We start from the raw sequence: 14,720 nt of genomic DNA, 5'->3' as shown, positions 1-14,720 counted from the left end.
CTTATCTTATCAAGCAGGCATTTTATCATCACATCATCACAAGAGGGAGGGTGAGTACAGCACATTAAGATATTCTGAGACAGAAAGAAGAGAGGGAGGGAGAGATCACAGTCACGTAACTTTTACTACAGTACATTGTTATAATTGTTCTATTTTATTATTATTGTAGTTAATCCCTTACTGTGCCTAATTTATAAATGAAACTTCATCATAGGTCTGTATGTATAGGAAAAAAACCTATAAATAGGGTTTGGTACTATCTGTAGTTTCAGGGATCCACTGGGAGTCTTGGTATAACCCCCATGGATAAGAGGGGGCAGTGGACTGCTATATGTAATATCTTTCTGCTTCAATTCCTCTATCTATAAACGGGATGATTGTTGTCTCCACCTCAGACAATTGTGAGAATAAAATGAATAGCACTTGTAAAATGCTCACCATATTATCTACACACATTAAGCAGTAAATGATAGTTCATTATTATGAGAGTTCAATAAAGGCATTAACAATAAATGTTGGCTCCTACCCTTGTTTACTTCTTCCTAGAATTAATTTCTAGGTCCCAAGCTTTTCAAGGACCGTGGCTCGGACCTAATCCTTTAAATTACACCTCACTGCCTCCTCCTGTCCTCAGTTACCACTGAAAAATAAAATGTCCCCTCCCTATATTCAGCTAGTTCATTTTGGGATCTATGAGCATTTGAGAGGAGAAAGTCAGGTGAGGACCACCTCACGAATGGGAAGGCCATTCTGTCACTGGTTTGCTCTGCCTGAGGAAAAAAAAATTCACCTGAAATGTTTGCTCTGAAAAATGAGGTGGAAAAAGAGGATTTCCTTTATTATTTGAGTGTTTTATTTTACCTAGTGAGTATTAAGTTTCCTTAAACTGGCTTCTTTTCAATGTAGGTAAGTCGTGAATGTGTATGTATGACCCTAAGCCCACTAGTGGCTAATAAATTGACCCACTGATGGTTTACCCAAAGAGTTCTTTCAAGGAACAGAAGACTCTGGGCAATTTCCTTCTTCCTAGCACAATTCTATCTTACTTAGTTTTATTTGGGGTTCCTGGTATGGGGCACACAAAAGAAGGGAAGCAGAAGTGGGACCTCTCAAAGCTTACGTCTTTGTCCTTGAACCCCTGAGGAACTGGAAGGTAAATATGTCCATTAGCTTCACCAGATAAGAGCTATGTTCAAATCACCATCAACTGTTTAAATTGCAGTGAAACTCCAAATAAGGTGAAGAGAAGTGTACTGAAAATAAATTTGGCAAGAGGAAGTTCCACTTTACTTTATCATCCTTTTCCCAAAAAAGCCTTAGGAATGGGAGGTGGAATGAAAAGTAGGTATAAGGGCACACAAGTCCTATGTGATTTTCCCAGCACACCAACCTGAGCAGGTGGAGTATTCTGAAGAGGGCTGAGGTGGCAGATGGCCCAGCTGTAGCCGTTTGCCCCATGAAACAAGCTGACAAGTCCTTTCTACGGTCTTCCGTGTCAACACTTGTCTCCTCTCAGTAACTGCTCCAGCGTGCTACATTTGGGGCAAGGAGAGCACTCACACTGGGAGGTTGTTCTGCTGTGAGGCATCTCCTTCCACTGTCCCAGAAGCTGTGCCTGAGGTTTAAGGTGCAGCTGGCCACTGGCCATCCTCCTCTCTGCTCAAGGTTTGGAGTGGAGCTGGGAATGATGGCAAGTGGAGAGCCTGTCCCATTGTCTTTTCTGTCTTTCTGAGAGCTTTGCTGAGAAATGGGAAGTCCGTGGATATAAGCTTGCAGTAGCAGACTGACAGGGAAGAAAAGTATGGAATGGATTGTGGCGGGAGCGTTCACTTGTCTCTGAGCGGCTAGCAGGCAAATTTCTGAAGAGCACTCATTTCCTTGAGGTCTCTGCTCATCAGCCACTCAGTACCTGTACTATCATCCTCATCACCACCTGACATGCATGCATTCACTTGCTTACCTGGCAACCCCAGCCAGAGCGTAGCCCCCCACACAGAACCAAGGCTGCTTTGCTCACTGCTTTCTCGCAGCACCTAAGACAATGCCTGCATTATAGCAGGTGTTCAATAGATAACTACTAATTGTATGGGCCAGTCTGTTGCCACTGTTACATAGTGTGCATACTAGACTCCTGGAAACAGAAAAGGACGCCCGACAACAACTTCACAAAAGTCCAATCTCATTTCCACAAATGAGGAAACTGAGCCTCAAATTTGGTTTGCTCCAAATCTTGCTGAGCCCAGAAGAGCAAACTGCGGCTCAGCGGACCACTGCCCAGCCCATCCTTTGTGAACATAGACAATTTGGCTGAAAACAATGACATAGGACAGGGCAATGGAAAGAAACCGGACAGGACTTTCCCGGACAATCCTGGGACATTGCCCTTAGGCAAAGGGGAGCACTGATCCCAGAGAAACAGAATGAATGAGGATGAATAGCAGCTACCGTACCCATGTCAGACAGGCTGCACACCCGGGGATGGCCATGCAGTACAGCAGATGGCCACACTGAGACAGGACAGCCGGCTGCAGGGGTCCGAGGTGAATGCCCCGGTGAGGACCATCCCAGTAACTTGAGTGCCAGAACACAAGGAGGAGGAACTATACTTGGATTTTAGGTGTTGTGCTTCCCAACTCAAAAATGAGCCACCACCAAGTGGTCTCAAGTTGGTTCACGATTGCCTAAGGACATATGATGGAGATCATGTCTTCAGCAACCACACAACCATATTGCCAAGGACTGTCTACACCTGCACATAAGAGAAGGTGCTTGCTTTGTAAACAGGAGTATCCCACTCTCAATTCACTCAGTTCAGATCTATGTAGGTCCACACAATTCTGGAGCTCAGTCAGTAGGACCATTTATCACACAAAATAGTGCCCTCCAAATTAGCACTTGTAACCAATTATGGCAATATTTGGCTTCCAACTAATCACTTATTGTTTTATTTTACATTTCAGCATAAAGGTCTGAAAAAAATAATAAGCTTCATTTGGAAAATATTTTTTAAATGTCAGAGAGATATCAAGGTGTTCTACAGGCAATTGACTAAATTGTCTAAAGCTGTTCATATTAATTGAGGTAGAGATGAAGACATGAAAGTCACCCATATTGTGTAGACGGTGTTTGAAGGCATAGATAAATAAGATGGCCTGGAGGAAGGTTTTAAGAGAAGAGGGCTCCCAAGAACTGAACTGTGAGGGATACCAACATTTAAGAGACGGACAAAGAAAGGAAAGAAACCAAGGAATTGCCAGAAGAAAACAAAAGTGTGATAAATCTATGGATGAAGATGGAAAGAATGTCTTAAGAAGAAGGGAATGGCCAACAGTGTGACTCCTATTTACAAATGTATTCATTCAACAATACTTATTGAGTATCTACTATGTGCAGAGATCGTTCCAAGCACCAGGAGTTCAATAGAGAATAAGGCAGATAGTTCTTCCTCTCGTGGAGTTTGTGAACTAGTGGAAATTCACACAAATCAAGTCAGATAAGGAAGGAATGAAAATCGTCATCAAGTGTGGTCACTGGGTAGGTGGTCACTGGAAAATTCCAGGAAGGCACGGAGAAATGGAAACAGAGGGTTTGGGGATATACGAGAACCGGGACAGCAATAAGACAGGACTGTTCCTGCTGGTTATTAAGAATATTTGGGTGTGTGGGTAGGGGAGAAAGAGCCAGCAGAGAGAGGAACCAAAGAGCCAGGAAAGAAGATAAAAACACACAGAACAAATTTATAAACACATGCATGGGTAAATATAGCTTGTCGTGGTGCAAATTCTACTCTGAGAATAGGAAGGAGGTTGAATTTGGCACCCATTCCCTGAGTGCCTTATTCCATGTTGAGCACTCTGCTAGATTCAGGAGGATACTCCTTGATTCTAGGGACCTCTCAGTCCAGTACAACAACTGAACGAGAGTGAGTAAAATGATCGTCATTATGTATTGAGTGAGACACTGTTCTCGGCACTTACAGGGCATATCACATGTAATCTTCCTAGCAAACCATGCAGGAAGGATGATTATTGTCCCCGCTTTGATAGATGATGCCACTGAGGGACAGAAAGGTGAAGTACCTGGCCCTAGAGACAGCCGGGTGAATAATGGAGTCAGCAATCGAACAAGACAGCCTGAGCCCAGAGCCTGAGCTCTTACCAACAGAAGTTAATCTTACTTGCTTTTGTTTGTCCCCATGCAACACTTCCCCTGACATAACGTCTCTTTTCAGGTTAGGTGGCTACTTGTCAACACCTAGGCCCTCCAAGTCAAGCTGCTGGTGCATCTGGAAAGTGAGTTCAAAATGAATGTTTGTCTTACTTTCGCAAACTCAGTGTGACAAACGAATTCCCTGCTTCGAGAAGATGAGCACATGGCCTGCTGGGGATTATTGTTTGACCTGAAGGGCTGGCACCTGGCAAGCTCCTCTCTGCTTTCCAAAACCTTGAAGATCTTGGAAGGCTCTAGTCACTCTTTCAAACAGAAAATCTCTCAAGACCTTCAGAACATTGTGACTCTAGCCCCACCTGACTCAACCCAAATGAAAATAGTGGGGTATAGAGAGATGCAATAAAGCAAGCCATGGGAAACATACGGAAATGGGATAAATGGGGTGGAAGACTTTAAGGGTGTCTTATTCTCCAGAGAACATCGGGTTTAAGAAGAAAATGAAAATAAAGTCCCGGAGGACACAAACCATTACAATCAGTCAAGAAACAGCCCAAATATTTAGATGAACAAGCCTAAAAATAGTAATAGAGTCCACTCAAGCAACCCCAATAAATCCCACTAGGAATTTTTTTTTAAATTGACAAAAGAATTCTAAAGTTAATTTGAGATAAAAGAAAACCTTTAAAAAGAAAATAATGCTGGGGGGCAGGGTGGGGGTGCTAGAGAAAGAGACACTTGTCCTACCAGACTAGAAGCTATGCTATAATCAAGCCATGATAACGAAAATGTTGGGGTTCTGGGGCGGAACTGGGCTGACAGGTCAATGGAACAGAAAACGGCCCTGAGAAAGACACCAGCATACAGAGGAATTTAGCATATTATTAAGCTGTCATTTTGAATCAGTAGAGAAATGAAAAATTTTCCAATAAATGGTGTTAGGACAACTAGCTAGCAGCTGGAATAAAATTTAATTTAGATTCTTACCATGAATCTTATTCTAAAATAAATTCAGGATGCGTTAATTATTTAAAGGTAAATCGAATTCATAAAAACACCAGAAGAAAATTTAGGTGGATATTTTCACAATTCTGATGTGAAGAATTTTCTAATCATGTCGTCAGAATGAGAAACCATGAAGGATAAATTTGAACACGTAAGAATTCAAAACATTTGGATGGCAAAACCCACTGTCACCCACATTAAAAGAGAAAAAAATTAATAAAACATATGGCACGGCCTGTTTGACAGGAGACTGAGAAAAATAAGATGCTCATGCTTCTCTGGAATAAAGTGCAGTTTCAAGAAACGCTTCCTGAGGACACTCTCAGTCAGGAGCTCTTAGGTGCCAAGGACACCGCTAAGCAGGGAGATGAGTTTCCTGCTCTCACTGAGCTTATGATCCAGTGATGAGTGAGGCAGATAGGAAAAAAAAGTCTTTCATGTCACGCAGAGATGAGCAGTATGATTAAAAGGAAGCCCCGTGCGCCCGAGAGATTAGTTGGGGCTGGTGAGGAGCAGGGGGTCAGGGAAGGTCATTTTGAGGAGGTAATCATTAACTGAGGTCTAAAGGAGCAACAGAAAATTGAGGCAAAGGTTTTCCAAATGGGGAAGCAGCCAGCTCGAGGCATGGCATGACAGAGGGAGAACCAGGCCTGTGTGCGGCCGGGGAGACGGAGGTGAGTGAAAACCTGTGGCCCCAGTGCATGTTGTCGGGGCAGAAGGGAGCCCAGTGGGAGGAGAGGCTGAAGGCCAGGTGCAGGCTGCAGGTCACAGCTTTGTAAGTGGCGTTACCTTTTATTTGACACGTGAGGGAAGCCACTGGACCTTTGAAGTAGGGCACTGACTTCTGGTTCCCTGAAGCAAGACTCTGCTGCCGCGAATTGCTTTGAGATTTCCACCAGAGTCTACCAAAGCCAAGGCGCATGGTGAAATCCTAGGCATGTTCCCCTCAAAATCAAATCACAACGCGAGAAGAATCCATTCAAAACAGCAGAATGGAAATGCCAGTCTCCAAAAGGTTCCACAAGGTATCATATGTAAAGAATCGCAGGGCTCCTAACCAGTTCTGAGGTACATCTACTCTCTTCAGCTGTTTGCACTTTTTTCCACTTCATTTTTTCCCTGTTTTTAGGCTTTGCCAACCCAGCCCCGTTAAAGGCCAATTTTATGTATACTTTCTGGTTCAGAATCTGAGCTCTTTTTGAAAGTTCATTATTTTAGAAGCAGATACCTGAGCTTTATTATTTTTTTAACTTCAGTTGTCATGAGTATGTGAAAATTCACCAGAAGCCCAGCTTTTCCATTTCTTGAATTAACCAAGAAAAATCATGTACCTCTCAGAAAGAGCTCACATGTGACTGGGGAAGAGACTTGTATAGAAATGGACAGCAGTGTCTGTGTTTGTGTGTGCACACATGAGTGTGTGTGGGGGGTGGAGATGTGCAAAGGACCACGGCATGCACCACAGGTGACAGACACCTACACGTAGCCCAAACTCAAATCCAATTCCTCATAACCCAGTCGTGACTTCATCCCCCTCTCTCCCACTCAAGAAAGTAGTTCTGGGCGCCTGGGTGGCTCAGTCATTAAGGGTTGGAGTCTTGATTTCGGCTCAAGTCATGCTCTCAGGGTCCTGAGATGGAGCCGCGTCAGCCTCTGTGCTCAGTGGGGAGTCTGCTTGAAGATGCTCTCCTTCTGCCCCTCCCCCCACGCACACACATGCGTGCTTGCTCACTCACTCTCGGGGGCTTGGAGGGGGCAGGGAAGAAAGCAGTTCTGTGAATTGAGGGAGATTAAAAAGGCAGATGACTATGTTGAAAAATCAGCAGAAGAAATGATCCCACTCTGCTTTTTGCCCTGAATCATATCATGATAGAATTCAATTCAAAATTCAAAAGGGACATGAAATTGTTTTTTCCAGCAAGCATAGGCCCCAAAGACAGAAAAACCTGAAATATGCTGTGTGGTAGTAAAACAAAAGTTACTATAAACTGTAATGAATAGAAACAGCAGGTAATTCATCGGGAGAAATGAATGATAGTTCAGAAAATCATCATCCCATGAACTGATTTCAGGCAAATAGGTCTTTTCCACTCGGGTGTGCATGCTACTGTTTCACCTCTCATCCTAAGCACTTACTGAGCCTTCCCTCTTGCACTGAGACAATGCAAGATTGTCAGACCCGATCCCTGAGACTAAAGGAGAGTGGGGCACATCTCCTGCTAAGTTTCTGGAGCCCACAAAGGGAGCACCACTGCCAGAGCCATGACCTGGAGCAGCAACCCCTCCACCCATGTGAGCTCAGATAATTTGTTTTACTTAAAGTGTAAAAAAAATGCCATTTTGCTAAATCATGGTTTTTACTTATTTGAAATGATATCACAGCAAAGCTATTTTATTGTTACAGAAGTTCAGAATATATAAAGAAAGTAGACAGGGGCACCTGGATGGCTCAGTTGGTTAAGCGTCTGCCTTCAGCTCAGGTCATGATCTCAGGGTCCTGGGATCAAGTCCCACATCAGGCTCCCTGCTCAGTGGGGAGCCTGCTTCTCTCTCTCCTACTTCCCCTCCCCCTTGCTCATACTGCCTCTCTCCCAAATAAATTAAATCTTTTTAAAAGAAAAAAAAAGAGAGTTTTAGAAAAAAATAACAAAAATCATATTTTAGTTTTTAACATCTTCATTCTTGTTAAGTGAAACACTGGTTCTGGAAGCTGCTTTTTTTCCTATATTTTTCTAAAACTTCTTTTCAGAGGAGCCCTCTCTGTTCCTCTGTACCACATTCATTCGACCAACCCCAAGTATCTGCCATGTGCCAGCTAAGTCTGACCCAGTCCATGGCTCAGAGTTCCTGTTTCCTTGGGCTCTGTCAGCACTGAGACCAGCGAGTACAGTGGCAGGTGTAATTACCGCGGTGACGGATGTTCTCCAGCACTGGGGCAGGGTACAGAGGTTTAGTAGATCCTACCCTCTCTCTCATGGGACCTTATCTCTTTTCCTTTCAAAGTACAAAGTGAAAGGCATCTTCAGTTAAACTTGATTACCATGATTACGCTGATTCCGGTGAAGTGAGCTACCATGCAGGAAATGATGCTAATGGCGAGAATGTCTGACCCCATGGGGGCTGATGCGTAATCCAATAAACTCATCAGCATCAAAGTAAAATAATCAAACGTATTAAGTAACGCATCAGGCATGCAGCAAGCGAGAAAAGGGGAAAAAAGGAGCATATGCTCTGGCAGCAGGCCTGAACTTCTGACTAAGCACACAAAAACAGATAAACACAGAACAACAGAGGCACGTACTTCCACACACAGGCATGCTCGCACTATCAATCACATACACAAACATTCACACCACACACTCAGACACACTCGTGTGTGTATCAGAGGGGAGCAGAATATGCCACCCCAAAATCTGTTTCTTTGGCATAAGGATTATTTGGGGCTGGTTATATTTTTTTCAGATTTTATTTATTTATTTATTTATTTATTTATTTATTTATTTGAGAGAGAGAGAGAGAGAGAGACAGCATGAGCGGGAGGGAGAGAGAGGGAGAGGGAGAATCTCAAGCAGACTCCACGCTGAGGATGAATCCCAGAAACCTGAGATCGTGACCTGAGCCGGAACCAAGAGTCAGATGCTTAACTGACTGAGCCACCCAGGCGCCCCTGGGGCTGGTTATTTTTAAGAAACAGCAGACATGGGAGAAGCTCTGAAAAATGAATACCCTTTTGCGAGACATTTACGTTTATGAGGGAAATCTCCGTTTGTGAGAGCATCTCCCTCTTGGTTCCAGGAAAAGGAGGATAAGTACATCTCTATAAACTCAGCGATGAAGGAAGTGAGGACTTAAATCTTCAAAACAGCCCTACCTCAGGGCGCCTGGGTGGCTCAGATGGTTGAGCGTCTGCCTTCGGCTCCGGTCATGGTCCCAGGGTCCTGGGATCGAGTCCCGCATCGGGCTCCCTGCTCCTTGGGAGCCTGCTTCTCCCTCTGCCTCTCTCTCTCTCTCTCTCTCTCTGTCTCTCATGAATAAATAAATAAAATATTAAAAAAAAAAAACAGCCTTACCCCAGTTTACTGGCCACCTCCCCTGATTGGCCTGCCCCCACCATCTTCTCTTGTCTTTAGCTGGGCATGGTACATAAGGAGATGGCGTGGGCTGTTTCAGGGAGTTAGTTCGTCTTCCTGGGGTTCTCCCATGCCTACGGGAGGTGTACATGATATTAAACTTCTGTTTGTTTTTCTCCTGTTAACTGTCTTTTTTTTACAGGGAGGTCTCAGCAAAGAATCTAGAAGGGTAGAGGGAAAATTAATATTCCTTCTCTACAATACACACCAGCAACACACACACACAGACACAGGCACTTCACACACTCACACTCATACACCAACTCACATGTACACACCGACACGCACAACCTCACACGCTCCCTACCTGACAAAGGGAAAACAAACCTGTCCGGGTGTGGAGATGCAGTTCCTCGTGACTGGAACTGCAAATATGTCCTTTTCTTTCCATTGCTAACCTCCTCATCCCTCCTAAAGACGCACAGAAGTACAGAATGGGACACCCCCCAAAGGCAGTCCACAGGGGTGGGTGGGGAGCAGGGGTGCACTTGCTTGCTCCAGGCAGAGCACTTCCGTGAAAGAATTTCAGCATGAAATGGAGATTCTCACCCATGTATCCTCAGAAAATCAGAACTTTAAGAGCTGAGAGATTGCTTTCCATTAAATGCATGCTTGACAGAAGACAAAGACTTATCTCCTGACAGATGAACATCTGTCAAGAATCTCTCCCCATCCTCAAGCCAACAAATTTACTGCTTCACATCTGACTGGATTTCCCCTCTTTGCATTCCTTGCCCCTAAATATACAGCCCACCCCAAACCTCTCCACAGACTCGCCTGCTGCTTACTCCAGTCTGCGTTTCCTGAATTGTAGTTCCCCTGCTACTTCGAAATGAGCCCAATTTTTGGTCATTTGAGCTGGCCTCAGTTCACCTCTGTATTTAGATTGACACTTTTTTTGTCTGCAAGTAAACCTCAGCCTGACAGCCATACTGATGTCATCTTTGATTTCTGGAACACTTCTCTTCTGAAGAATCAAAGATTTCACACTGACCAGTTCATGTGTTCACTACGCTATAGTATTATTGCTTGACTTTTACAGGCAGTGAGCACTGAAGTGGTTTCCCCAATGTCACATGCAGACGATGGAGACGAGCCGTGAACTCCGGTCTCCTAGATGCTAGTGCTCGTTTTTTTTTTTTTTTTTTTTTTGCTTGTTTGTTTGTTTGTTTTGTTGTTTTTTTTTTTAAGATTTTAATCATTCATTTGAGAAAGAGAAAGACCAGAGGGAGAGTTAGAGGGCAAAGCGGTCTCCCCGCCAAGCAGAGAGCCCGCTGCAGGGCTCCATCCCAAGACCCGAGCCAAAGGTTGATGCTTAACCGACTGATCCACCAGGTGCCCGATGTTAGTGCTCTTTCTGGAGGTTCTACCGTGACTGTAGCCAAAGGTTTCCAGACAAAAAGAGAGAAAAGGGAGAAAAGGGAGTGATGATCCAAGCAAGAGTCTCCACCTTAATCAAATTGATGTTGAGTCTCCTCTTAGAAGAAAAATTGATGAGAATCTGTCATCCCAGTGGCCTATTCCTGGGGCCGAACAGTTCTCCAAGTATGAAAACCTCTATGGTACCAAAGGTCAGCATCATTTGCCCTAAATATGTAAGAGAAATAATGGGACCCATGGCTCAGTTGCAGGGGAACATAAAGATGGGACCCTGTTCAGATAGAGAAAATCCCAAGCGGGAGTATCTGGAAGGGCCAGGGGCAAAACCCCCGGATGGGCTTCAACATGTTCACACCTACTGTTCCTCCCACCCACACTGTACACTGCCTGGCCTGATACTGTAACTCTACTTTACCGTACTTTATGGTCAGGCATTTGGGAAGCCCCTGCCCTGTGTCTAGATAAAAAATAATTCGGAAGTATTTAGTGAGCACTTACTACATACACTACACTATTCCCGGTATCAGGGGAGAGTGTTAAAGATAAAAGGAGACAGTCCCTAATCCAAAGAAATATCTAAGCTTGCTGAAAGATTAGCCACCATTAGCCAATCTAAGTTGTACACTCAGGAAGAGAAGAGGGAAATCCAGAAGTACCAGAGAAGTCATGAAATGCTTCATGAAAGAACTGGACCCCAATACCTCGTTCTTAAGCCTGGGTCCCCCGCCTGCGGGGGCAGCACACGATGGTGGAGTGGATGGTTTGTGGTCTCCCTCTTCTGTGCCTGGTTTAAATCCTGATTCTGCATATGTTTGTGGCTTCAGGAAAGTCATTTAATCTCCCGAAGCCCTAGTTAACTCATCCATAAAATGAGACTAAAGGGCTAATGTGTGTCAAGGCTGCATTAGTGCCCTCCACATAACAGGTGTTCAATCCATGGTAATTATCATTATCCAGAGTTACTTCGATATACTGAAAGGCGAAACTTTTCCTATGTTAGCTGCAACCATCAAAATGTACCGAATACCTCCAAACTATATTTTTAAGGCAGTAATTTCCGTGGTTTGTTACACATTCAAATCACCCGGGATCTTTAAACTACACTGATACCTGGGTCCCACCCCACACGTTCTGAATGAGTGGGTCTGGAGTGCAATTTAGGTATGGAGATTTTTAAAAGCTCTCCAAGTCTGGTGATACTGATGTTCAGCAAAGTTTGGAACCATGTTATATATGGTGGAATTTTACCTCCTGTTCCACAGAAGGCTAACAGCGCAGCAGACCAAGAATCAGGCATGAGGAGCACTTCTTGACATGGGTACCTCATTCCTTCTATTACTCAGAGCTCTTCAGAGAAACAGGACCCATAGGATCGAGAGATATGGGTGGATAGATAGAGCAAGAAAGAGCGAGAAGGAGGGAGAGACTGAGAAACAGAGGTTTATTACAAGGACTTGGCAATGATGGAGGCTGACAAGTCCCCATATCTGCAGTTAGCAAGTTAGAGACCCAGGAGAGTTGATGATGTCATTTTAGTCTAAAGGCCAGAAAAACCATGTCCCAGCTTGAGGGCAGTCAGACAGTGAGAGTTCCCTTTTGTTCTCTTATTTGTAGGAGAGTCAGACTTTTTGTTGTATTCAGGTCTTCCATTGATCGGATGAAGCCCGCTCACACTGGAGAAGGCCATCTGCTTTATTAGTCTCTGGGTTCGAAAGTTAGTCTCATCCAGAAACACCCTCACAGACCACATAGGATAGCATTTGACCAAATGTGTAGGCACATGGCTCAGTCAAGTTGGCACACAACTTCAGCTATCATCCGCACATTGAATGCCAGGCATCCAGCATATTCCTGGGCATGTCATTTGTGTCTGGTACATTCCTACTGAATGAAGGCTGTCGATGTTCACATTTTTCAGACCTCGGCTCTTACCCATATTTCAGTGGCAGGAGGAAGAGAGGAAAATGAAGGAGAAATAATGGCCTGAAGATAAACTATGATCCAGTGAGAGTCAATGGTTATTAGTTCTGATCCCTCAGAGAGAACACACACACATACCCCCAAACCAAACCAAACCAGAGAGAGAGCATTTCTAGCTTACCCCCTTCATTTTAAAGACAGGGAAACTGAGGCCCAGAGAGACCATGACTTGCCCAAAGTCACAAAGCAAAGGACCCCAGAATCTGACCGTAATACTCATACGATGTAGTTTGCCAGTTGTATAATCCTGCCTGTGGTCCTGGGTGCCCCCAACATCCTAAAACCCCTTCTTGCTCTTGCTAAACCCTGCGGGATGAGCTGCTGATGGCAGAGGGTACAACTCTTGATGTCCTTCCAAATAGCAGAGCCGGCCCTCCAGGGACCATTGGTGGTTCATCGTGGCCCTGAATGTACCTATTTTGAAAAGGAAAGCAAAATGAATGGGAGGCAGATCCATGAGCTAATTGCTTTGAGATCATTATAATCAATATCAGTTGCCCCAAGCCAAGGCTGCCTTTGCCTGCTCAGGCTGCTGACATTCTGTGCTCGGTCAGCCGGCTCCTCACTTCGAAGTGATAACATTATTGATTTTCCTCCTGTCGCATTAAGGCCACCCTCTCACCTCCCAGGGGATAGATGATGCCCATGCTCGTGGTTTGCTCAGCCACGCACTCCTTAGCGGAAAAGGCTGTAAAATGAGATGCTTACCTTCACGATTTCACACCCCAAGATTCTGTCCACAGCCTCAAAAATGCCCTTTCACACAAATCATTCTGCCTGATTTCTCTAAATGCCCTTTTCATCCTTCTCCATATATCAAACTTTTAAACGTGGCTGAAAGATCCCCTGCCTTTTTCCTGGGCTCTGATGATGCTGGGCTTCAATCATGCGCTGAAGGTGAGTAGCCTGCCAGTGCCTCTCGCCCCTGAGCCAAGGGGGTGTCAGGAAGATCATGGACTTTGAGGTCAGAGCTGGGTTCAAATCATTGCTTCACAATTTACCAGTGCTATGACCTTGGACAGATTATCTTAACCCCAGTCCGGACCTTCAAAACATCATCTTCAAGAGAGCAATTAATACTGCCCACCCCATTACTTTGCTGAGCTTTAAAATGAGATCGTGTGTAGGAAGCAAACACTGAGCTCGGTGACCCATAAGCATGTCTTATCCATTCCTTTTTCTCCTGCTCCTTCCTGATAGACTGTGACCTCCCCGCAGGCAAGGCCCCCCTTTCCTCATCTCTGGGTTTCCCTAGCACCCATCTATAGCATGGGGGAGCTACAGTGGATGTTTGTGGAATTGAGGACCTCAATGCAGATAAACTTTTCTGGATGATGAAATGGCATATCAGAGAGATTACGTGGCCTCTCCCAGCCTGTGCTGCTGATAGAACTGAGTCTACTATGTTCCAGCACGTTGACACCCTGTCTAATCCTTCTCTCAGTCTTGGTGCCTTCTGTTAGTTCCAAAACAATCTGAACACAACAGCCATGCCGACTTAGTGTGGTGCTTGTTGCATAATTTTCCCTCAATTAACTGGTTGCAGTCTCCGATTAATGGGAGACAGAAACTTCCACCATCATCTGTATCGGCCCCACCTCGTTTACTGCAGCTGCCCCAGCCTTCCAACCACACAGCCGCTCCTGGTACCAAGCAGAGGCTGCTCGGAGCCAAAAGTGCTGACACAGTCCCAGTCCAGCTCACCTCCAAGTTACCTGCACCTGGGACCCAGGGCTCGGCTTCCAGCAGCACTTGAGCTTCTGCACAAATAACACTTCCTCAGCCAAATGCTTCCGTGTGCTTTAGAGATGAATTCTCTCTTCTGAATTCTTGTTCTGAATCTCAGCCCAGGGGCCAGGCCCTGCTACCCAAGGGCAGGTCCAGCTGCTGCCAGCCTGTTGGCCTGAATTTCTAAGGGTCTCCCACCTGAGTTCTCATGATTAGCTCCACTCGCCTGCTAGGGTCCCTGGTGCTATGCCATCTGGCAGCACCTGCTATGGTCATGATGGACAGAACTGCTCAGAGGGCTCATCTGTCCCCTTAGACTCTTCACCTCTT

This window comes from Callorhinus ursinus, unplaced genomic scaffold, assembly GCF_003265705.2.
Source record: "Callorhinus ursinus isolate GAN/ISIS: 27379988/994484 unplaced genomic scaffold, GSC_fseal_2.0 scaffold54, whole genome shotgun sequence".
Taxonomy (NCBI): Eukaryota; Metazoa; Chordata; class Mammalia; order Carnivora; family Otariidae; genus Callorhinus; species Callorhinus ursinus.
This window is presented reverse-complemented; position numbering follows the sequence as displayed.